The 26,599-nt window shown below is 39.9% G+C and overlaps 1 protein-coding gene and 1 pseudogene across 12 annotated transcripts in view; one reads left to right on the plus strand and one right to left on the minus strand.

The window, feature by feature from the left end:
* The window catches only part of SRGAP2 (SLIT-ROBO Rho GTPase activating protein 2), a 271,565-nt gene that overhangs the window by 154,604 nt on the left and 90,362 nt on the right, over window positions 1–26,599 (plus strand). The window lies entirely within an intron of this gene.
* On the minus strand, window positions 5,501–9,904 carry LOC118149441 (melanoma inhibitory activity protein 2-like; annotated as a pseudogene). The gene has a single exon (XR_013529863.1). The product of XR_013529863.1 is annotated as a melanoma inhibitory activity protein 2-like (transcript).

Here is a 26,599-nt window from a genome sequence, read left to right on the forward strand (position 1 = left end):
GATCACCAGGTCAAGAGACAGAGACCATCCTGGCCACCATGGTGAAACCCAGTCTCTACTAAAAATACAAAAATTAGATGGGTGTGGTGGTGCGCGCCTGTAGTCCTAGCTACTTGGGAGGCTGAGACAGGAGAATCACTTGAACCAGGGAGGTGGAGTTTGCAGTGAGCTGAGATCACACCATTGCACCCCAGCCTCAGTGACAGAGCAAGACTCCATCTCTAAAAGAAAAAAAAAAAGTAGTTTTAAGGCTTAGAGACAGGACTGAGAAGTAGCCTCTTTTATTTTTTATTTTATTTTTTTCTTTAATTTGGAAGCACACAAAAAACCTTTCAGCTTAGACTTTTTTCAACTGTTAAAGTAATACAGAGCTTCAGTTAGGGCTGTGAAAGAAAAGAAAAAAATTTAAAAAGTAATAACATTTTTTTCAAGCTATTGTGGGGAAAACAATAAAAAGAAAATAATAATTACTTGGAATCATGATTAACATTTTGATATCTTTCCTTCCAATGTTTTTTGTACATATTTTTTTTAAATGAGAGCTACATTAGTTTAGTGTAATTTTTTTCATTTAATATTTGGAGTAAGCATTTTTATCATGCCGTTGCATTTTCTTTTAAATCGTGCTTATATGACCCTGTAGCAGCAGTCTGTATTCTGTGTCCCATAGCCTTTTCTTTTCTTTCTTTCTTTTTTTTGAGACAGAATCTCGCTTTATTGTTCAGGCTGGAGTGCAGTGGCACCGTCTTGGCTCACTGCTACCTCTGCCCTTCAGGTTCAAGTGATTCTTGTGCCTCAGCCTCCCAAGTAGCTGGGATTACAGGTGTGAGCCACCACGCCCAGCCGGCTGTTATCTTCACTCTCCCCGGACCTGTACTCTCTGTACATCCAGAAGCAATTAAAAATCTCATTGTTATCTTTTTGGAAATCACTTGTTTTTAGGATGACTTGGTGGCTGGCCAATGCTTTCATTTGGAAGTACCCTACTTCCATTTAATATAAGGCAAGGAGAGAGGGCTTTTCCCCTGCTGCTTTTCCTTCTTCAGTCTTAATAATTGTCTTTGAGCTTAGCTGAGACTCTGGGCTTCAGTGTTACGCCTGAGCCTGGGCTTGGAGCCCTGTCTGGCTCAGCTGAGTTTCAGTTTCCTCATCTTTACACTAATGAAATTACTCATACCCTCACTCTTCCTTCTCAGAATGTTAGAGGCATCAGTAAAATCTGGAAACAAAGTGCTCTGCAAAGTTATGGTCAGATGGTGTCTGGTTGTATTCATGTAGAAGAGTGTGTGTGTCTTGTACCTTCACCCAGCTAGGGTGGTCTTTGCACCCTCTAAGTTAATCTTTTTTAGCAGTGTGTTATCATATAGGCTAGAAAGAAAATACAGAAAGCAAACTGGGCGATCCAGTCTCCAACTTTAATCATCTCTTCTCCAAAGCCAAGGTAATCCAAGCCTTCTGCCCACATAAGCATTGCATCCCTTCCTGCCTTGCCTCTTCCCATGACCTTGTTTTCCTTTTGATGTTCGTTTTGAGGGTGGAAAGTAGAAAAAAGCATTCTCTTATTGCTGTTCTCAGAGTCAGTGGTCTTTCTGGACCTTTCAGTTGTCAGGCAAGGAAAACCACATAGTCAGGGACCAGAAAAAAAAAAAAGTATTGCTTTACTCAAATTTAGGAGCACAAGTAACCACTACCAATCCATTCAGTTCAATTTAATAATATTATTTGATTGTCTATATTTGCTCAATATTCAAGTTGTCAGTAAAAAAGGGCTACAGAGCAAGCTTAAAACATGGTTCAAGATCTTAGATTTCTTACATCTCAGCTGGAAAGACAGGCCATAGACTCCTGAAGCAGGTTACAATTTCGACAGCAATGTCATGAGTGGTACGGACAATCTGTTGTCTGTAGGATCTTGGTAAAAGATTCATGAGAAGTGAGTCAGGAGAGCTTCATAGAGGGGAAAGAATTGGGCCAATGCTCTTTTAATTACCTGCTGCCAGGATTCTCAATTAGCGATCCATTTCATATCTTACAGAAATATCTTTTGAAGATTTCCATATTATCTGATTACAAGTTCCTTTCCTGACTCCTTGTCCGCATTAGAAATGTCACTCATGAGACCAGTCTGACAACAGAGACTTCCTTTTGACCAGCAGTAGGTGAAATACGTGGAAAGTGCCAGTAGCCTGAGTGTGGAAGGCTTTGAATGCCAGCTCAAGGAGCTCAAACTACAGGTCAAAGAGAGCCACTGACAATTTTAGGAAGGGCAATGAAATCTTGAAAACCATGATTTCCAGTGGCAATGGTAGGAGTACTCAGTGTGGTTTAGCATGGAAGAAACTATGTGGGAGCTTGCTGATAATAATTCAGAGGGATAATAGAAACTAGTTCCTAGATAATGGCAATGGGAACTAAAAGAATTAGATTTACCAAAAGACAGAGGGAAGACATTATAGACAGGATTGAGTGGCCTGACATGAGGTGGGAGGAGGTCATTCAACTTAGTCATTCGACAGTTCACTTAGTCATTCAACAGGTATTTACAGTGTGCCTCCCATGTTCCAGTCCCTGTGCTAGGCACTGGAATATAGCAGATAACAGAAAGTTCTTGCCTTCATGGAGCTTATATTCTAATAGTAGAAACAGATAATACATAAAAAAATAAATGTATATCAGATGATGATAAAATAAAACAAAGTAAAGAGGATGGGGGTACAAGGGATCTCGCTCTTTTATATAGGGTGGTCAGAGACAGTCTCACTGATAAACTGGCATTTGAACTGATTCTTGGAGGAAATGAGGGATTTGCTGTTTAGCTCCTTAAGGAAGGTATTTCAGTATGAGATAATAGTGAATGTCTAAGGCCACTCAATCCTGTCTATGTCTTGGGAATGCACTTATCTGATAAGAGAAAGAGTAAGGAGGCCTTGTGCAGAGTAGGCAAGAGAAAGAGTGGTGGGAGATGTGGTCAGGGCAGGGAGCAGGTCTCATCAGGAAAAGCCTTGGAGGCTATTGGAGAATTGGAAAGGCATGATACAGTCTGACTCCTGTTTAAATAGGATTATTCTGACTTATGTGTGAAGAGACAACTTTAGGAGGAGCAAGGTGGAAGCAGCAAGGGAAGACCAATTAAGGGAGCTTCTGTAAATAATTAGAGCAGGAGATGATAGTGGATTGAAGCAGGGTGGAGCTGTGGAGATGGTGAGAAGTGGTCAAATTCTGGGATATATTTTGAAGATGGAGTCAATAATATTTGCTGCTTGATTGATATGGTGTGTGAAAAAAATAGCAGTCAACTACTGGGCCACTAAAAAGCATGATTTAGAGCAGCAACTTCTCATTCTATGTAGAAGAGGCCAATGGTACTCATCATCTTTCCATGCTAGTCAGCAATGGGGAGAAACTCACCCCCAACCTCCCTTCTCTAGCCCCTCTCTATTTTGCTCTGTTATCCTCAGTGCAAATTCCACTGGCATTCTGTCACCTGACCATTCTGGTACATAGATTCCCAACCCCTCCTAGAATATGTCATGATAGAGTGATCCCAAGTGAGACCAGAGGCTTATCCCTTCAGAATGCCCACCACTGCTCTGATCCCGAGCCCCGACTCTTAAGCTATTTCTTTTGTTTGTCCTCATACCTTAATCAGCCTTTTTTTTCTCTTTTGTGCTGGAGTCTCACTCTGTGGCCCAGGCTGGAGTACAGTGACACGATCTCAGCTCACTGCAACCTCCACTTTCCAGGTTCAAGCTACTCTCCTGCCTCAGCCTCTTGAGTAGCTGAGACTACAAGTGTCTGCCACCAAGCCTGGCTAATTTTTTGTATTTTTAGTAGAGATGGGATTTCACCATATTGGCCAATCTGGTCTCAAACTCCTGACCTTGTGATCCACCCTCCTTGGCCTCCCAAAGGGCTGAGATTACAGGCATGAGCCACCACACCCAGCCCCTAATCAGGTTTTAAGCCCCCTATTATATGATACAAAAGCATCCTTCTGAAATCTTAAAGTATAAGTTATATGATCTGTAATTATTATACCATCCAGTCCTCAAAAAACTGTATTTTTCTTAAATAGTAAAATCAGCTCCACTAGCATTTATGGAGTAGTTACTAATGCAGCAATACTATTCTGAGAGGGAGGAACACATAGGTAGACATGAGAAGCCTTTGAGCTTACAGTGAGAAATAACGTGGCGCAGTGGTGAGAATGTACACACAAATATAGTCTCTCTAAATACAGGGATATAAAAATGCTATTTTTTAAACTGCCATTTACACATCACATTGTATTCTAGTTGCTTAATAGGTAAAAATACTTAAATTTTTTTCCTAATATCCCAAAGTAGAAAGTGATGAACATATTTAATTCTCTCTCTTTTCATTTTAATTGATTTCTTAGACAATTCAGATACTGTGGGGGAACTTAGGGGAATAAGCTTGAAAACCAAAGTACTTAAGTAAAATTTATTGAGTGCTCACTATGTGCTAACTACTAGCATGGCAGATTCTGGGGATAAAACAGTGAGCAAAATCAGCAGTGATCTTGCACTGATGGAGTTTACAGTGCAATGGAACAAACTGGTAATAATCAGACCAGTCAGTGATGAATTTTCACAGGAATAAGCGCTCTACAGAAGAGCCAGGGTGCTGAGTGCACAGCACAGAGGGCACAATGTGGACCTGGCCTATGAGCAGGCAATGGACCGGGTGTCCAGGAGGGCTTCCATGATCAAGGACACACAGCTAAAGGAAAAATCTGAGGCACACAGAGAGTACTCCAGGCAGAGAGAGATAGGGGCAAATTCCTTGTGACTAGAGGGTGCAGGACATTTCCAAGGAACTGAGAGGAAGTGGGAACCAAAGGGCAAGGGACAGCTTGATGAGAAATGAGGCAAAAGAAGCAGGGAGGGACCAGACCAAGCAGGACCTTGTGGGTTGTGTTAATGATAGATCTTCAACCTCAAGACAATAAGCAGCCACTAAGGAGTTCTGTCTGCGTTGCTAATTAAATTCTAAGACCACTTATGCAGAGCATCTGGCGTAGGCCCAGCTCCGTAGCAATAAGCAGTGAATGCTGATTCCCTCCCAAAGGCATCCTATAGCATTTACTGCTTTATCCAAATAGTCTACCAATTAACAATCAAAATGAGTATCTCTTGCATTTTCACATCAGTATCGTTGGGAAGTGAATTAGTATGTTTGAGTCTTAATGGAACGTCCATTTTCTCTCAATATACAAATACAATCAGCCTTTGATATCCAAAGGTTCTACCTCTGAAACCAAATACAGATCAAAATGCATAATTCAACGGATGTGAAACCTGTGGATAGAGAGCTGATGTTTTGTATATATGGGTTCCAAAGAGCCAACTGCAGGACTTGAGTCTGTGCAACTTTTGATATTTGTGGGGGTCTGAGAACCAGTTCCCCATAGATACCAATGCACAACTATGTATACACAAAGCAATTGTAGTTTTATTCCCTAAAATGAACATTCTGGAAATGAAATTAAGAAAATAATTTCATTTATAACAGCATGAAAAAGAAAAAAATAATACTAATAAGTCCAAGAAATGAAGCACAAGATATATTCTGAAAACAATAAGATTATTGGAAGAAATTTAAGAGAACCTAAACAAATGGAAGTACACCACATGTTCTTTAATACGGGAAGAACTTAGTATTATCAAGTTGACAATACTTAAAATTCATTGAAAACCTTAATATAATCAAGATGGCAGTATTCCCTAAGTTGATCTACAGATTCAATTCAATTTCTATCACAATTCAAGTTGCTTTGGTTCCCAGAAACCAACAAGCTGACTCTAAAATTCATATGGAAATAGAAAGGATTCAGAATAACCAAAGCCATTTTGTAAAAAGAAGAGCAAAGTGGAGTACTCCCACTTCTAGATTTAAAATTTTACTACAAATCAACAGTAATGAAGATTCTATGTACTGGCATGGAATAGACATATAGGTCAATGGACCAGAACTGAGAATCCAGATGTCAATTGATTTTTGACAAGGGTGCCAAGAAAATTTAATGGGAGAAAGAGTCTTTTTTATTTTTTTAATCAACAAAAATTTATTTCGTTAAGCATGAAGTTACATTCACATTTGTCTACAACCACAGTAAGTAAGGAAACAAATACTATCAGCTTTCTTGCTGTAGTACTGGATATTCAGTGGCAGGCTCACTTAAAGGCAGAGTCAACCCTGACGGGGACTCGAGATCAGTCACAACTACTTGGGAGGAGAACACAAAGACCACCAGCTTTCTTGCCCTGTGCTGGATGTTCAGTGGCAGGCTCACTTGAAAATGGAATCAACCCTGACGGAGACTGGAGATCAGTCACAAGTACTTGTGAGAAGAACACAAAGACTGCCAGCTTTCTTGTGGTGGTGCCGGATGTCCAGTGGCAGGCTCAATTGCAGGCAGAGTCAACCCTAATGGGGACTCGAGATCAGTCACAAGTACTTAGAGGGAGAACACAAAGACCACCAGCTTTCTTGTTGTGGTGCCAGATGTTCAGTGGCAGGCTCACTTGAAGGTGGAGTTAACCCCAATGGGGACTTGAAATCAGTCACAACTACTTGGGAGGAGAACACAAAGACCGCCAGCTTTCTTGCTGTGGTGCCAGATGTTCAGTGGCAGGCTCACTTGAAGACCGAGTCAACCCTGATGGGGTCTCAAGATCAGTCACAACTACTTGGGAGGAGAACACTAAGACCACCGGTTTTGTTGTGATGTCAGATGTTCAGTGGCAGGCTCACTCTAAGTTGGAATCAATCTTGATGGAGACTCAAGGTCAGTAATAACTACTTGGGAGGAGAACACAAAAACTGCCAGCTTTCTTGCCCTGGTGCCAGATGTTCAGTGGCAGGCTGATTTGAATGTGGAATCAACCCTACGGGGACTCGAGATCAGTCACAACTACACGGGAGGAGAACACAAAGACCACCAGCTCTATTGCTGTGGTGCGGGATGTTCAGTGGCAAGCTCACTTAAGGAACAGTCAACCATGACAGGGACTTGAGATCAGTCACAAGTCCTTGCAAGGAGAACATCAAGACCACCAGCTTTCTTGCCGTGGTGCCGGATGTTCAGTGGCAGTCTCACCTGAAAACAGAATCAACCCTGATGGGAACTAGAGATCAGTCACAACTACTTGGCAGGAGAACACAAAGATGCCAGCTTTCTTGCTGTGGTGCCAGATGTTCAGTGGCAGGCTCACTTGAAGGCAGAGTCAATCCTGATGGGGACTCGTGATCAGTCACAACTACTTGGGAAGAGAATACAAAGACCACCAGCTTTATTGCTGTGGTGCTGGATGTTCCATGTCAGGTTCACTTGAAGACAGAGTCCACCATGACAGGGACTTGAGATCAGTCACAAGTACTTGGGAGAGAACACATGGACCGCCATCTTTCTTGCTGTGGTGCCAGATGTTCAGTGGCAGGCTCACTTGAAGGCAGAGTCAATCCTGATGGGGACTCGTGATCAGTCACAACTACTTGGGAAGAGAATACAAAGACCACCAGCTTTATTGCTGTGGTGCTGGATGTTCCATGTCAGGTTCACTTGAAGACAGAGTCCACCATGACAGGGACTTGAGATCAGTCACAAGTACTTGGGAGAGAACACATGGACCGCCATCTTTCTTGCTGTGGTGCCAGATGTTCAGTGGCAGGCTCACTTGAAGGCAGAGTCAACCCTGATGGGGACTAAAGATCAGTCACGTCTACTTGGGACGAGAACACAAAGACTGCCAGCTTTCTTGCTGTGTTGTGGGATGATCAGTGGCAGGCTCACTTGAAGGCAGTCAGTCCTGATGGGAACTTGAGATCAGTCACAACTACTTGGGAGGAGAACACTAAGTCTGCCAGCTTTGTTGTTGTGATGTCAGATGTTCAGTGGCAGGCTCACTCTAAGTTGGAATCAATCTTGATGGAGACTCAAGGTCAATAACAACTACTTTGGAGAACACAAGGACTGCCAGCTGTCCAAGTTGTTTTGGATGTTCAATAGCAGGCTTCTCAGAAGGCAGAAGCATCTTGAAGGGAACTCGAGATCAATCAGAATTATTTTTGTTCAGTAGCAGGGTCATTAGAAGATGGAATAAACCCTGAAAGGAACTCGCTTTTACCTTCAATATTTGGGGGTTGGGGGGAAAATCCAGGTCTTCGTGGAAGATAAGGAGGAAAACCCCTGGGTGGATAGGCACTCCTCATTGCAAATGGAGCATATGGTGGACCTGGGAAGTCGCTTGGTGGAAAATCATGTGGAGAAACTCCAAACAGGGTTCCTGGAGGAGGTTGGGGGAAAGGAGTTCCTCTTCTCATATCAGTAACATATGTGTAATACTCTCTGCCAAATCCTGTGTTTGGAACATCAACTGCAGAAGGATCTTTGTGTAAAAATTTGAGTTTAATCTCTGTGTCAGTTAATTTGTGTCTGTATTTAGCATTTTCTTTCCTTAAGCCATTGAGGTTTCTTTCAGCAGTCCAAGCTGCCAAACAATTGTCATCTGCTTTTTTTTTTAAGGAGTAAAATCTGCTCTTGATAAGAAAGAATCATTCTTTCCAATTCTTCTTCAAGATATTTGACTTGCTTTCTATACTTTGCCAGCTGGTCAGTGGTATAGTTGACCTTTTTGTCTTGTTCAGAGAGTTTCTCTTGTCTCTCTAACTGGTAATTTTCCTCTACAGTTAGTGTTTTGTAAAGTCTCATTGTAGTTTCTTGATGTAATTCAGTCATTACTTCAAGTTTCTGTTGAAGCTTCTGATTCTTACTTTCAAAATGTGTTTTCTAACTGCAAAGATGCTTGTTCAGACTAAAGATGTTTAATATGCCCCATAAGCTCCTTCTTTGTTTTATCAATTTCGGACAACTGAATATAAATTTAGTTTCTTTCTCCTTTTAAAATTTTTAAAGAAGCATTGAACTTAGCAGCATGAATCAGTTTCTTCAAAGCTCCTTTTGGAGGATCAGCTAAATAAGTGCTATTTTCTGATTCACTGGTCATTTCTACTTTCAAGTTATTATCATCCATTATGTCTTCTCCAAGCATAGCAGCCCAGTCTTTCGTCTTCAGCAAGTGTTTAGTCAGAGTCTTGATGTGCTCCTCTTTGTCATTTAGAACTTGTTCTGTGTGTACTTTGGAGTCTTCACATGTTATTTTCTGTTTATTAAGTTCGCTCACTTGTTCTTTCCATACTTCAGCTTCCTACAAAAGATGTTTCTGGCTTTGCTGAAGTTGAGGATTTTCATTCAAAGCATCTTTTATCACTATCTTCAGTTGTTTGCCATTCATTTGAAATATCTTGAAGGGCATTTTGGCTTCAGCTATTTGTGATTTAGGGATTTTGACTGATCTTCTGGAGACTGTATCATTTTTGAAATATCTGCCATCAACTCATCGTGTATAGAATGTTTATATTTCTCTTCTTTTAACTCCTTTGTGAGGTACAGTATTTCATCTTCAATTTCAGAAATGGACCTGTTCAGCTTTTCACGGGTTGCCTCCAAACTTTGTGCTTCTGCTGCCTCCTTCTCAAAGTTGACATCCTTTAAAGATGACTCTATTTCATAGCCTTCATAGCTTTTTTATACAAAACTAAATTTTTCAAGTAGTTTACATTTTTCTTTAATTTGTTCATAAAGCACTACAGCAAACCTTTTCTGTCTTCCCACATATAGCCAACTCCTAACTGATGTAAAACTTCTCCACAAAAAAAGGGGAATAGCGAAAAATCCAGTAGCACCTGCCCATATCACTAATTCCCATGGAAAACCATTAGAATTTGATACCATACTTTCCAGCAGTGCTGCCACAATCCTGTGTAGCTTCTCCATGACCAGCCCCAAGTAGGGCTGAGGAGTAGCTCCGGGCTCCTACATACGGCCAAGGCTGTTCTGGTTGTCGCCGCAGTAACCCCAGCCTGTTGGGGTCACAGTAGGCACCTGGAATACTAGCCTTCAGTCTGGAACTGGATTTGACCACTGTGGAACTGGCTGCGCGGGGAGCTGTGGACATGGGGCGGGGGGCGGTAGAGGGCACTAGAGAACAGGTAGCCTTCAGTCTGGAACCCGAATCCACACGTGGCCACTGGAGCAGACCACTGTGGAGCCAGCTGCGGGGGGAGCTGGGGGATGTGGACACCCACAGGCCTCACAGGCCCACGCTGCCCACCCCGACACCCTTGTTACACTGTAGATCTTGAGGCGGTGCAGGTCTGGGCCTGACCCCCATTTAACTGTTTTTTTTATTGGTAGTATCATAGTGTATTAATTACTTTAGCTTTTTAGTAATAAAATTATTTGTCAAGGAGAGACTGCAAATTTATATTTCTTCAAAATTACCTTGGCCATTATTGACATTTTTCTCTTCTATGTGAATTCTACTATCAACATGTGAAGTTTCATTAAAAAAATCATTTTGGCTATTTTCTGTTTGTTTTTAGAAACAGGGTCTCACTCTGTCACCCAGGCTAGAGTGCGGTGGTGCATAGCTCACTACAGACTCAAAATGCTGGACTCAAGAGCTCCTCCTACCTCAGCCTTCCAAATAGCTAGGACTACAGGTGTGTGCCACCACACTGAGACATTTTGGCATTTTGAATTGCATTATATTTACAGATGATTTAAGATAAATTTCTATAGCTATGGAAATAGACTTTTTGCATCATGAAAGTAACATTTTCCCCCTTTAAGATTACCTTTTGTGTCCTTCACAAACATTTTGTAATTTTCTATGTTAATGTTTTGTACATACTTTGTTTTTATTACTAGTTTAAGAATAGCTTTTTTTTAATCTTTTTTTTTTTTTTTGGGGGGGGACAGAGTCTCACTTTGTCACCCAGGCTGAAGTATGGTGGTGCAGTCTTGGCTCACTGCAACCTCTGGCTCCCAGGTTTAACTGATTCTCATGTCTCAGCCTCCTGAGTAGCTGGGATTACAGGCATGCACCAACATGCCTGTCTAATTTGTGTAGTTTTAGTAAAGATAGGGTTTTGCCATTATGGCCAGGCTGGTCTTGAACTCCTGGTCTCAAGTGATCCGCTCACCTCAGCACCCCAGAGTGCCAGAATTACAGGCATGAGCCACCGCTCCCAGCCTAATCACGTTTCTTAATTGGTCACTGAATGCAGGAACGCCTTTTGAATTTATATTAAGCAATGTTTGCTTTTTAAAAAATCTCTATGCTATGTTTTAAAACAAAACATCAGAATGCATACTACAAAATAAGCATATTGTTTGCTGAAACTAAAACAAAGTTACAATGTAAAATGTAAAATTCATTAATTTGAATTTCAGGCATTTGAAGCCACTATTCTAAGTTTGAAACTGTTCCATTTATGTTCTTTTTATTAGTGAGACCATATAGATATACCATTACTGCTTTTATATTTCTAAAACAATCATCATTTCCCTCCATCTTTAATAATTTAGTCAGTTATAGAATTATATATTACGCTAGTAGTCTGAAGATTTTACTCTTGTTGCTGATGAGAAGTTTGATTAGATACCATTGTCTTCCCTCTGTAGATAGTGTCTCCTACTTCTGGTAGTATCTTAAGGTTTTCCCATTTTCATGATGCTCTGCAGTTTTACTTTGGTAGCTGACTTAATTTTATTATTATCAACACTTACAGCTAATTTCCCATCTAGAGACATTTCTTTCTTAATTTCTAGTAAACTCTGTGTCATTATCACTTTGAGTGTTACTATTCTACTGTCTTTCTCTGCTTGGCTATTTGTCAACATTTATTAGCTAAAATCCTGTTAAGTCTATTAGTTTATCTTCCAAGTTTCATAAGTGTTCTCATGTTTTTTATATCTTACTGTCGCTAACTTATTAATTTCTTATTAATGAATTAGCATCATATTTATGCATTCTCACTTTCATTAGTCTAATATTTTTATTTTATCAATTGAGATTTCTTACTTTTATTTATATTGACCATATTTGTCATTTCTAAGATATTTAATTGTTTTAATTTTAATTTTTTTCTCTTACATATGTAATTTTGTCTTCTTGAATGTTCGTATTTCTTGTTCTTTTTTTTTTTTTGAGACGGAGTTTTTCTCTTGTTACTCAGGCTGGAGTGCAATGGTGCGATCTCAGCTCACCGCAACCTCCGCCTCCTGGGTTCAGGCAATTCTCCTGCCTCAGCCTCCTGAGTAGCTGGGATTAGAGGCACGCGCCACCATGCCCAGCTAATTTTTTTGTATTTTTAGTAGAGACAAGGTTTCATCATGTTGACCAGGATGGTCTCGATCTCTTGACCTAGTGATCCACCTGCCTTGGCCTCCCAGAGTGCTGGGATTACAGGCGTGAGCCACCACGCCTGGCGAATGTTCGTATTTCTTGTTCTTTTCAAATTTTTGCCCCCTTTGGCTCTTAGACAAACCCCAAGTAAATATTGTTCAGAGTCTTCTTTCATTTTCATTCATCTTCTGCTTGGTGGGGATTTTTAAGTTGCCTTTCTAAAGAATCCATGTGTTGTAGAAATTGAATTTTCACATTTTAAGGGGTTATTTTTTAATCTCTTTTTTAGTACTCACTTCTCTCTGCTGGATAAGACTCTTTCTCTCCTTAAATTATCTTGGCACCCTTTTTAAACAAGTTGTGCTAGAAAATTGGATATCTATGTTTAAAAATTAATTTGGACCCCTACTTTATACTGTATTAAAAAATTAACTCAAAATGGATCAAAGACCTAAACGCAAGAGATAAAACTATAAAACTCCTAGAAGAAAGCATAGGCATAAATCTTAATAACCTTTCTTGACATTTGCTAAGAGAGTAGATTGTAAGTGTTCTTACCACAAAAAAGGATAATTATGTGAGGACAGGAATACATTAAGTAGTGCCTGTAGTATACTTTCAGTTTACTGTGTATATGTATATCAGAACATCATGTCACACACCTTAAATATATGCAATTTTAATAAAAAATAAAAATTTTAAAGAAAAATACAAAATGAAGATTTCTGATGGTAAATGTAGTGCCTGCTGTCTATAAAAATAGACATTTTTCAAGATAAGACATACAAACAGCCAATGGGTATATGAAAGGGTGCTCAATATCACTAATCATCAGGAAAATGGAGATCAAAATCACAATGAGATATCACTTGTTAGGATGGTTATTATCAAGAAAAAAGCCAAATGATAACAAGTTGTATTAGTCCATTTTCACACTGCTGATAAAGACATACCTGAGACTGGGTAATTTACAAAAGAAAGAGGTTTAATGGACTCACAGTTTTCTTCATTGCTGGGGAGGCCTCACAATCATGGCAGAAGGTGAAAGACACATCTCATATGGCAGCAGACAAGAGAAGAGAGAGCTTGTGCAGGGAAACTCGCTTTTGTAAAACCATCAAATTCATGAGACTTATTCACCTTCATGAGAACAGTGTGGGAAACCCTGCCCCCATGATTCAGTTATCTCCCACTGGGTCCCTCCCACCATACATGGGAATTATGGGAGCTACAGGATGAGATTTGGATGGGGACACAGAGCCAAACCATATCACAGGTGTTGGCGAGAACGTTGAGAAATTGAAACCATTTTTACTGTGTTGTGGGAATGTAGAGAATGGTGCAGCCACTATGGAAAACAGTATAGAAGCTCCTCCAAAAATTAAAAATAGAACTACCTTGTGATCTAGCAATCCTACTTCTGGGTGTATACATCCAAGAGAATTGAAATCAGGATCTTGAAGCACTATCTGCATTCATTCCCATGTTCACCATAGCATTATTTGTAATAGCCAAGATATGGAAACAAACTAAATGTCTGTCAACAGATGAATGGATAAAGGAAGTGGGGGCATATACATACCATGGAATATTATTCCACCTAAAAAATGAAGGAAATCCTTCCATTTGCAGTCACATGAGTGCACACAGAGGACATTAAGGTCAGTGAAATAAGACAGTCACAGAAGGACAGACACTAGGTAATTCCACTTATATGAGATATTTAAAATAAGCACCCAGAAGAGGAAAATAGAATTGTGATTACCAGGGTCTTGAATGAGTTGAAAATGGGCAATTGTTGCTCACTGGGTATAAAGTTTCAGTCATGCAAGATGAAAAAGTTCTAGAGATCTGCTGTACAACATAGTACCTACAGTTAAAATATGGCATTGTATACTTAAAAACATGTTAGGAAGATAGATCTCTTGTTGTCTTCTTACTATACACAAAAATAACAATAAACAAAGACCACGCACATAAAAGAATACAAGAAAATTTTTGAAAGTTATGAATATGTTTAGTACCTTGATTGTACTAAATGGTATCCCATGTGTATGCATGTTCAAACTCAACAAAATATGTATTAAGTATGTGCAGTTTTGTGTTTATCAACTATACCTCAATGAAGCTACAAAATATCCTATGACCTTGGATTAGACAATGGTTTCTTAGATATGACAGCTAAAACACAATCAGCCAAAGGAAAAAATGCATAATAAAACTTCATCAAAATTATAAAACTTGTGTGCTTCAAAGAACATTATTGAGAAAGTGAAAATGAAAACCATATAATGGAATAAGATAATTGCTAATTATATATCTGACAAAGGTCTAGTATCTAGTATATATAAAGAATTCTTACAACTCAACAATAAAAAGATAAGTAGCCCAACTGAAACCTGGGCAAAGGATTTAAATAGACATTTCTCCAAAAAAGATAAATAAATGGTTAATGAGCACGAGAAAAGATGCCCAATATCCTTAGCAATTAAATAAATTCAAATTAAAACAATGAGATACCATTTTATACGCACTAGGATCACTGTAACTGAAAATACAGGTAATAACAAATATTGGTGAGAATGTGGAGAAATTGGAACTCTCATACATTGCTAGTGCAACTGTAATTGATTTGGAAAATAACTTGACAGTTCCTCAGAAAGTCCAACATAGAGTTACCATATGACTTAGCAATTTCACTTCTAGGTATATACCCAAGAGAAATAAAAACATATGTTCTTACAAAACTTGTACACAAATGTTCGTAGCAGTATTATTAATAATGGCCCCAGAGTGAAGACAACCGAAATGTCCATCAACTGATGAATGAATTAACGTGTTAGTATATCCATTCAATGGCATTATCCAGTCATTGAAAAAGAATCAAGTACTGATACATGGATGAACCTTGAAGATATTATACTAGGTGAAAGAAGCTGGGCACAAAAGGTCATCTACTGTAGGATTCCATTTATATGAAATGTCTAGAATAGGCAAATTCATGCAGAGAAAAATAGATGAATAGTTGCCAGGTGTCAGGAAAGTGGAGAATGGGGAATGGCTACTAACGTGCATGGCTTTTCATTTAGGGGTGACAGAAGTGTTCTGCAATTAGATAGTGATAATTGTCGCATGACTTCGTGAATATACTTAAAAACCAGTGAATTGTACAATTTAAGGAATGGATTTTATGGTTTGTTAACTAAATCTCAACTTAAAACAGTTTAAATATTAATTCGCAGATGTAAAAGGCATTTGATATATATATATATATAATAGTTTTTCCTTTTCTTCTTCCCCTATTCCCAGATCCTAAGAAAACACTGATGTCCTATGTCACCATGTTTATCCTGTGGCTTCTTGTATTGCCTGGCTCACCTCCAGACACTCAAAGTTGAAAAACATGGGCCTAGGAAGCTGGAAAGGGAATCCAAGAGCCAGAGGTTCTCAGGTCCCTTAGATGATGGCTGCAGGAAGCACTTTCTACTTTTTATATTTTTTGTGGGAAAGGAAATATATTTCAGATTAGGCTACACATTTGGTTGGAAAAGCCTTTAAAATTCTTCACCTTTTTTTTTGCTCTCATTTCATATTCATGAAACCACTTTCCCAAGGATTATAACAGCAAGAAGGGAGCATTTCCCCCCAATATCGAAGAGTTATTGCCATTGAAAAATCATATCCACTTCCTATCTATCTATCGATTCATCTATGACTATATTCATTTATTTGGTCCCCAGTAACTTGATGAACTTGAATCACTCTCCCTGAGTCTGAGTCTGGGAGACTGAGAAAACCAAGAACCAAGACTCTGAATTAAGGTAAATTCACCTCCATCAGGGATGCCAAGTAGATTTTAATCTATATGCTAACTTCAATACATTAACAGTTGAGAAAAGGTTCTGTGCTGAGCAAGATCCTAGGGACATATCTGCGACTAGTTTGACAGAATGATGTGCTTGATTAGTAATGACTGCTTGAACTCATGCAGGAAATTCAGGGTCTGTGTACTGCAGATATGCCACCCTGACTTAGCGAATGCTCCCTCAGGGGCCTCTAGCCAGAAAACTTCCTGGTAATATCACTCAAACCTTGAAATACTGCATTCGGCCCAATATCAAGTTGTATTATATGTGTATGTTTCACCTTCAGCAACCTGCAGCTTAATTTAAAGCAAATCAAACCAAATGCCTACTCTGTTGTAATGATTATAACCTGTCCCATCCATTATTCTATCAATGACAAAGGAAATGACTTACTGGAGAATACTAATTTAGTTTGCTGTCTTATAGGATAAGTCAGCCACCCCATACATTAGATCAGATATGTTCAGGGTGCTATGGCTGTAGACACACCCCATTCATTAGAAAACTTAGAAATAATTTCCTATCTTAAAATTATTATTGCCATCAAATTCCCCCTTCATATTTCACTTCCCAAAGTGGTGATGACTAATTTCTCATACTTGTAATTATTTCCATTCTTTCTCAGTCAGCACAGAGGATTCGTGCGTGTATGTGTGTGTGTGAAGGAAGATGGGTGGGGACAGTAGAATGGGATGATTCCAATGTTTACTTTGCATTTTCAAGTCAGAGATGGAAGGTACCAAATGGGGACTCATTATTAAGCTAAGGCTCCCACTGGCAAAAACATGTGGATTTAATGCCTTCTTCACTCTGATCATGAGTACGCAGGCTTTAGTAGGGTGGTTCTGGACTTTCTTCAAGTTTCTGAATTTGGTTAACAAGTCAGTAGCCTAGCACAGACTGCTGTTTCTGGGTGGGTTCTTTCCAGTGAAGCACAGGAAGAGGAGAGAATTCAAATTTCTGGGTCAGGGCCCAGTTTAGGGTCACATATGATGTTGAGGTGAACTGTCATCTTCGCCTCCTCTAATTTCTGACCTCCTCTGTGTCACTTTGGCTTTCATGGTTTTGAAGAGTGCTGGCTAGTTACTTTGTAGAATGTTCCTCAGTTTTGGTTTGTTTGGTTTCCTCATGATTGGATTCAGTTTAAGCAATTTTGGCAAGAACATCATAGAAGCAATGTCATATTTTTCTTAGTGTTTTATATCAGGAGGCACTTGCTGTTGATTTGTCCCATTACCGATGGTGATAATTTTGATTACTCAGTGAGGATGGGTGTCTCCCGAGTTTATCTACTGTACAGTTGCTACCTTCCCCTTTGCACTGTAATAAGTGTCTTGTGAAGGTATTATGTCAATATCCTATTTCTCCTCATTCTTTGCTTACTAATCTTTAGCATGCTTTTTAACTGAAACAATTCTAGTAGAAGATTTTACCAAGAGAGTGTATGGGCAGATTTGCCTTTTAGAAAGATTACTCTGAAATGTTTGGATGTGAGAGAGATGTGAGAAGAGGGAAATAGTTACTACGGGAACAGGGAAAAAGTTACTACAATAGTTCATTTAAGAAAGGGGTCCTGATCTAAGGCAGTGAAAGGAGGAGGAGTACAGAAGAAAGATGGGAGAGCCATTTAGGCTATATTTGGAATCAGAATAAGCAGGGTTTATATTTTGTGCTATAGATTTAAATGCTGGAAAAATTCTTAAATAGGAAAAAACTTACATTTTTTTTTCTTTTTCTTTTTTTAATTGCATTTTAGGTTTTGGGGTATATGTGAAGAACATGCAAGATTGTTGCATAGGTACACACATGGCAGTGTGATAAAACTTACATTTTTTTATAGATTACCAGGTATCTATATAACCTCTGGATTGCTCTTCTCTTTTTTTGAGATGGAGTTTTGCTCTTGTCACCCATATTGGAGTGCAATGGTGCAATCTTAGCTCACTGCAACCTTCCCAGGTTCAAGTGATTCTCCTGCCTTAGCCTCCCAAGTAGCTGGGATTATTGCATGTGCCACCATGCCTGACTAATTTTTGTATATTTAGTAGAGATGGAGTTTCACCATGTTGGCCAGGCTAGTCTTGAACTCCTGGCCTCAGGTGATCTACCCACCTCGGCCTCCCAAAGTGCTGAGATTACAGGTGTGAGCCACTGTGCCTGGCCCCAGGTTGCTCTTCTAAGAATACCTGACTTTATTAAACATATCGTAGGTTTCATTAAATGATGTTTCACAAGCTGTTGCTTCTCTTGGACAAATTCCTGTTGTTCAGCTGATAGCTATTTCTAATCTCCAATGTGGATGTGTCATCATTTGGTTATAGGATGTGAGCAAATGAGATGATGCTCTGCCTAGCCCATAGGCTGCTTCCATTAGCCCTTTCCCTAAATTTTCGCCACTTTATGGCTTAGCTAGTATCCTCTCTTGCATTCAGAATGCCTGCTCTAATACAAAATCTGGATCTGTAGACCACATTCTTATGATTTGACAGTATCAGGGAAGCATTTATTATTGACTTTTCCAGAGAAAGAGAGCAAATAAGGAAGCCAGCAAAAAGAGAGAGGGGAAAGGGAAGTGGCTCAGTTCTTACTTTAAGAAACAAAATGGAGGAGATGTTTGTTTATTTAAGGGTGGTGAACTTTTGTAGTATAGCTCTGCGAGGAAGTTGGGAAGAGCCTTTCAGTTTTTCATTACTGGGAGTTTAATTTGGTTTGTAAAATTACTTGAAGATAACTTTGAAATTGGTTTAAGAACTTAGGGTTGTTCCTGACCCCAGGTCAATGGTCTACTTGACCTAGGCAAGAGAAGAAGGAGTTAAGGACAGGGAGTTGAGCTTTTTGCTCCAAAAGCTACAGAGGGTATACCCCTCTTACATTCTGGAGCCTTACTAGGTTTCTGAAAATGCCCTTGTGGGTCATGAAACAATAGCCCTTTGAATGTATTTCTGCCGCTGCTGATGTGAGCGGATTAAATTGGCAGGCAGATGATGGAGGGAATGGTTACATGTCCCAGGCGGGAGGTCATGACAGTTGGATACATGGTTGACAGAGGAATTTCAACACATATTCAAATCAGCTCCTAAGATAGATTGTCTGAGTTCCCTGGGCCTGCCTCATTCCCTTCTCAAATGCATTTGACTCCTTCTGGCCCATAATACTTACGCTTCGAAAGTTTGGCTTGGCATCCACAGATCAACTCAGGGTGAGGTGGGGTTACTGATGGGCAGTGATGCCCTCTTTGGGAGATACCACAGCATAGGAAATGAACATCAGACCAAGAATCAGGTAACCTGGGTAGGGACCCAGGGCTCCAGATGGTTTCTTTCTTTATTTTTCTTATTGGTTAAATTCCCTACCACGGTTTTGACATTCTCTTCTGGATGCTGTCTATGGTCCAGAGAACAGCTAAGGAAGGCAAATCTGAATTAAAATCTGGTTCTTGAGAAAGAACTGAAGTTTTCAGCTTTTGCAAAATTATAGAGTACAGACTAGGAGAAAAAGGACAGGCAGAGGAGCTCTCTTTTCTAGTTGCATTCTAGAAACAGTGCTGATGAGTCCAAAAATATATGGATAAAATCTTGTTTTTTCTTACTTTGAAAAAAATGCTTCTAACTTTCTGTATACTTGCCTAAGAAAATATTTCTCAGCTCCTCTGGAATATTTAGGTTAACTAAAAATTATAAAAACATACCACAGACCTAGTGCACTCTTCATGCCCAGGATTTACCCAAAAGGTCCACTTGCTCTGGCTTGAACACCCTGACCCCATCTTCTCAACTTGCTGGTTTCAACTCTAAATATTTGGCTGCAAAACCTAATGCCAGGAGGAATGCGGAACTGACGAGTCCGCCCCATCTACAAGCTAGAAGAACATCTTGATTAAATCAGTGTCAAGGCGGGTAGAGAGAAAGGCACAGTGACACAAAGGGTGTTTTGAGGAGCTCTGTAGCGCCTGTGGAGAATGAATGTTCTCGTTAAATATGGCTGTGACCTGCAGCTCCACACATGCCAGAGACACAGCTCAATTGTCCCCAGGATTTGGGGGGTGGGGATGATCATGGGGAGAGGACAGCCTGGCATGGAAAGGCAGGAATGCAGGAAGGCCTGCTGTTGCTTTATTTTTGCTATAACTACAGCAAGCAATTCTTTGATTATGGTCCTTGTGTTTGGAAGGGATCAAGAAGTGGTTTCCTTTCCCCTGGGTATTTGAACCTTTGCTCTGATCCTTGTTTCTCTGGGTAGTAGGGGACTCCTGAAAGCACCCATTGTCTTCAGCCTCTTTCCACCCCCTTCCTCGGGGCTCCCCAAGAAGATTGTTGCCTGAACTCTGTAGGGCAAGAATGAGAGGCAGTGCCCCCAAGACAGTGCCCGCCCTTGTCATTTACCCACCATCCTCATTTCATTTATCCTTAAGTCCCAAGACCAAAGCAAAGAACACATGGACTGTTGAAGGCTTCCACAGGACTGCCTGGGTCAGTGAGAAAGCAGTAATGCTTTCTAGCTGGATAACCCCCTTGGCTGAGTGCCATCTGCACTGTGGCCAGGGTGCTTGGTGAGACATGCTTTTGCCATTTGCCCTTTGAACTGCCAACAATCCCAATGCAGCAAATGGATTTAAAAGCTGATTAAGTTTTAGATTTCTTTCCTTTAACCAGAATATTCTAGCAGCTTATTTTTATAGCCCTGCTTATATGATTCTTTTTTTAACAGATGGAATCACAACCTTTTCAGCAGTATACGTCTGAGGAATTTAAAAACTGATATATCAAGAATATTCTTTTGTATAATCTCTTTCTTGTTGTGAAAATTTATGGCCTCTCTTTTCCCTATCTTCACCCAATAATTATTAGGTACTTACTATATGCAAGGCATTATACAAGATAAGGAGACTACAGATAAGACAAAATAGCATTGAAGGAGTTTAGGAGTTCAATTCCAACTTCGCCATTTAATAGTTGTTTTCATGGACAAATTGCTTGACCTCTCTGAGCTTTAGCATCTATAAGTACTAAGTGCTTTTTGTGCAGAAAGTTGTAGAGAGGTGAAATTTGAGCTGGGTTTTTAGTGAATGAAAATGATTTCAGTAATGAGATGAAATTAAAGATGAAAAAGTATGGAGTTTGTGAGCAGGGAGGGGGAGCTGAAGTCAAGGGACATTCCATATGGAGGAACAGGCTTCAGTATGAAGGAGAGCACAGGAATGTGTGAGGACTATTCAGAGGGTGGTGAGTAAAAATAGTTTGGCTAAATCAGAGTGTTAATGAGGAGAGCAGCCGAAACAAAGCCGTAAAGAGCCTCGAATGCCAGACTAAGGAGTTTGAACTTCATTCTGAGAGCGCGAGGGAACGATGAAAGATCTGCTTGTAGAAAAATGATAAAATATTGCTGCTGTTTCTGAAAGCCTGGGCCTCTAATTCCAGAACAGGGTAATAAGAGCCTGAGATGTGGTAGCAGTGGCAGGGGGAATGAAAAGAAGAAGACAGATGCCAGATATATCATGAAGGAGAAATGAACAGCGTATGGCCACTTATTGGAAAGAGAATTTCAAGTCAGTGATTACTTCTTTTCATTTTTTATGCTAGTGCCACTTAGAAAAAGCCAGTGTGCTGTTATAGAATTTGAGGTGGCTGGTGAAGCTGACATTTTCACATATGTCTCAGGAACTAGATGCCCAAATCTTCCTCAGACCCCAGATGGCCCCATATAGAGCTTTTATATGTGCCAGTTTTTAGAGTTTCTTATAGAGTTCCTCCTTTTGGTAGTCACCAGAGGATCTCTGAGATTAGTATCTGGATTCTTAATCACTCAGCTAATTTCAGAGATGTTCTTTGAGGTAGATTTAGCCTCCTTTTTCTCTTTGTTGGAGTGTGGTTTTTGAAAAGTCCCTAAGGAAGTAATGTGAAACCATATTTAAAACCTCAGGCTTGCTTCTCTTTTGTTTTACCAGAATACTTCAGTTACCATGTCCTGGGAAATGAACAACTTAAAACCATAAGTGTGTCAAGCCTTCACTATCACCAGTATCTGTTCATTATATCATCAAAACATATTTCAGTTCTTATTAGGTATTCAGAATTGCACTGGGCCTGGTGAGGGCTACAAAGAAACAAAAGACAATCTGTTTTCAAAGTTTAAGCTTAGAGTTATGCTTCTAGAAATGGAAGCTCTTCTAGAAGCAAATTCAGACCAACACTTTTGCTTCATGGGAGCTGCTTCTCTTGAAGAGGCTTCTGCCATTCCAGAAAATATTACTGAGTGTCAAAAAGCTGAGCAGAGTGTTTAATAGACTTGTAGGGCTAGCAGGACAAATATTGGAATTTAAGGCTGAGGAGGGGTAGCCTTGGTAAAATTCCCCAGGCTTTGAGACACCAAAGGGATACAATTAAGAAGTACGGATAAGCCAGAAACAGACTAAGACAGTTTCATAGAGACTAAAGCCTAGCTTCACATTACCTTAAGCTCTAATTGGATTAGGGTGATTTAGGATAGCCAGTGGCTAGGAAGAAATTTAAATCCTCTCTAGAGGAAGATACTATGGAAGATACTGTCATCCTAGGCCTAATATATCTTTCATCATTTTTCATTATGATATTTGGCACTCAGTTGTAAATAATTAGGCCTATGAGGAAGTCAGAACTGTAACCAAAAGCTAAGAGAAACAGCTAGACCCACAGGAGATCCTAGTAATGGTATTCTCAGATGCAGACTTTAAATTAGCTATGTTTAATGTTTATGAAATTAAATGATAAAAACAAACCTGGAAATAATAAAAATATCAACTCAAAATGGATCAAAGACTTAAATGTAAGAGCTAAAACTATAAACTCTTAGAAGAAAATATAGGTGTAAGTCTTCATGACCTTGGATTAGGCAGTGTTTTCTTAGATAGGATACCAAGGCACAAGCAACAAAAGAAAATATAAATAAATTGAACTTCATTAAAATAAAAACTTGCGTGCTTCAAAGGACACTGTCAAGAAAATGAAAATACAGCTATAGAATGGGAGAAGGTATTTTCAAAACATATATCTCATAAGGGTCTAATTTCAGAACATACAAAGAATTCTTATAACTCAGCAACAAAAAGGTGACCAGTCCAGTTTAAAAATCGGCAAAAGACTTGATAGGCATTACTCCACAGAAGATATACAAATGGCCAACAAGCACATTCTTGACACTGTTATTTATTAGGGTACTGCAAATCAAAACCACAGTGAACTACCACTTCGCTACCACTCGGTTGGCTATAATTTTAAAAAGGAAGAGAGAGAAGGAAAGAAGAGTTTTGGAGAGAATGTGGAGAAATCGGAACCCTCATACATTGCTGGTGAGATTGTGAAATGGTGCAGATGCTGTGGAAAACTGAAAAGTCCTAAAAAATTTAAGCATAGAATTACCCCGTGACCCAGCAATTCCACACCTAGGTGCATACCCAAGAGAATTGAAAACATGCTCACACAAGAACTTGTACACAAGTGTTCATAACAGCATTATTCAAAATAACCAAAAAGTAGAAGCCACCCAAATGTTAATGAAGTGCTTTATGGAACAAACCTAAACAAAGTATGGCATGCCTATAAAATTGAAGCCAAATGTGCTGTATCCATGCAATGGAGTAGTACTTAGTCATAAAAAAGAAGGAAGTGCTGATATATGCTACAATATGGATGAACCCTGAAGACATAAGTAAAAGAAGTGAAACAAAAGGCCACATAGTATATAATTCCATTTATAGTAAATAGCCAGAGTATGCAAATCTATAGAGACGGAAAGTAGATTAGTGGTTTCCAGGTGCTGGGGGAAGGGAAGATGGGGAGTGACTACTAACAGGTTTGAGTTTTCTTTTTTTTTTTTTTGGGGGGGGGAGAGGAAGGGAGGGAAGAAGGACGGTAGGGAGGAAGGAAGGGATGAAGGAAGGAAGGGAGGAAGGGGGGAGGGAGGGAAGAAGGACTGTAGGGAGGAAGGGAGGGAAGAAGGAAGGAAGGAAAGAAGGGAGGAAGCGGGGAGGGAGGGAGGGAGGCAGGGAAGGGAAGGAAGGAAATCAAGCAATGAGAGAGACATTGCCGACCTGGATCTAGAGGTTTACAAGTTGATTTCTTTTTTTTTTTGAGAGAAGGAAAGAAAAAAAAAAAAAGTAAGTAAAGGAGAGGAAGAAAGAGGAAGAGAAAGAGGGAGAATAAATGGAAATATTGCTTTATTTTGAAAAAGATTGAGTATTAATAATGGCCAATCAATGTTTCATTTAAACTTATGGGTAGGTGTAATGTGGTATTGACAAGAATGTATATTTTGTGTATTTGAAGTGGAGAGCTCTATGAATATTTATTAAGTTTACTTGTTCCGGATCTGAGTTCGAGTCCTTGATATCCTTATTAATTTTCTGTCTCATTGAATCTAAGTCTCCTATCTGGGTGTTAGGATCGTTAGCTCTTGTTGTTGCATTGATCCTTTTACCACTATATCTTTGTTGCTTTAAAATCTATTTTCTCCAATACGAGAATTGCAACTCCTGCTTTTTATTTATTTATTATTTATTTTTGCTCTCCATTTGGTTGGTAAATCTTTCTCCATCCCTTTGTTTTGAGTCTTTGTGTATCCTTGCATGTGAAACAGGTCTGGATGTAACATGCCATTGGGTTTTGGCTGTGTCTTTTGATTGGGGGATTTAGTCAATTTAAATTTAGGGTTACTGCCATTTGATATTGACTGGCTGTTTTATCCATTCGTTGGTGTAAATTCTTCTTTATGTTGGTGCTCTTTACTTTTTGGTGTATTTTTAGAAAGGCTAATACTGGTTGTTTCTTTCTGTGTGTAATGCTTCTTTCAGAAGCTCTTGTAAAGCAGGCCTGGTGGTAATAAAATCTCTGAGTTCTTGCTTGTTCATAAAAGATTTTATTTTTCCTTCAGTTGTGAAGCTTAGTTTGGCTGGATATGAAATTCTGGGCTGAAGGTTCTATTCTTTGAGAATGTTGAATATTGGCCCCCACTCTTCTGGCTTGTAGAGTTTCTGCTGAGAGATCTGCTGTAAGTCTGATAGGCTTCCCTTTTTGGGTAACATGACCTTTCTCTCTGGCTGCCCTTAGTATTTTCTCCTTCGTTTCAACCCTGGTGAATCTAACGATTATGTGCCTTGGGGTTGCTCTTCTTGAGGAATATCTTTGTGGTGTTCTCTGTATTTCCTGGGGTTGAATTTTGACCTGCTTTGCTAGTTTAGGAAAATTTTCCTGAATAATATCCTGAAGGGTATTTTCCAGCTTGGATTCATTCTCTCCGTTGCATTCAGGTACACCTATCAAACGTAAATTTGGTCTTTTCACATAGTCCCACATTTCTTGGAGACTTTGCTCATTCCTTTTTATCCTTTTTTCTCTAATCTTTTCTTCACGTTTTATTTCATTAAGTTGTACTTTGACCTCTGATATCCCTTCTTCTGCTTGAACAATTCGAGTGTTTAAACCTGTGCATACTTCTCGGAGTTCCTGTATTGTATTCTTCAGTTCCATTAATTCACTCATACTCCGCTCTAAGTTGTCTATTCTCAATAGAATTTCATCAAACCTTTTTTCAAAGTTCCTAGTTTCTTTACGTTGGGCTACAACATGTTCTTTTAACTCACCAAAGTTTGTTATTATCCATTCCTTGAAGAGTGATTCTGTCATCAGGATGCGCTCGTTCTCCATCAAGCCTTGTTCCATTGTTGATGTGGAACTGTGATCATCTTTAGAGGGAGATGCGTTCTGATTTTGAGTATTCTCAGCTTTTTTACGCTGGTTTCTTCCCGTCATTGTAAATTTATCCTCCTGTCTCTTTGAAATTACCAACTTTCAGATTAGGTCTCTTGAGTGGATGTCCAGGTTGTTAGTTCCCAGGGCCAGAGCAGCGGCGTTAAAACTGATGGTGCTTTTCTGCCCAGGATTCTCCTGTCGGGTTTCCTTCTTGTTTCCGTAGTAGGCGACTCTGCCTTCCCGGGGCTCCAAACCTCGGTCAGAAGGGAAACCGGTCCTGTTTACTCTGCGCTGAGCGCTCTCGCGCCGAGGTGCCGTCTCAGCGGCTGTGCCGGGCTCTGGTGTCCTGCTGGGGACCCGTGCGGGTCCTCCAAACCTGTTTACTTTGCTCCGAGAGCTGCGCGCTGAGGTGCCAGCAGAACCGCTGCACCGGCCACGAGATTCGCGCTGGCCACCCGTGTGTTTCCTCCACTGGGGGATCTCCTGCTCCGTGAGCGACCAGACTTTGTCTGAAAGTGTGGCGTCCTCTAGTTCTCCGCGCCTTCCCTGAGAGCTGCAATCCCGGGATGTTAGTGATCGGCCATCTTGGATCCGTCTCCCAGGTTTGAGTTTTCTTTGGTGTGATGAAATGTTTGGGACTTAGATAGTGGTGGTGGTTGTACAACCTTGCAAATATACTAACAACCACTGAATTGTGTACCTTGAGGTGGTAAATTGTATGGTATGTGAATTACAT

Source organism: Callithrix jacchus, chromosome 19, assembly GCF_049354715.1.
Source record: "Callithrix jacchus isolate 240 chromosome 19, calJac240_pri, whole genome shotgun sequence".
NCBI lineage: Eukaryota > Metazoa > Chordata > Mammalia > Primates > Cebidae > Callithrix > Callithrix jacchus.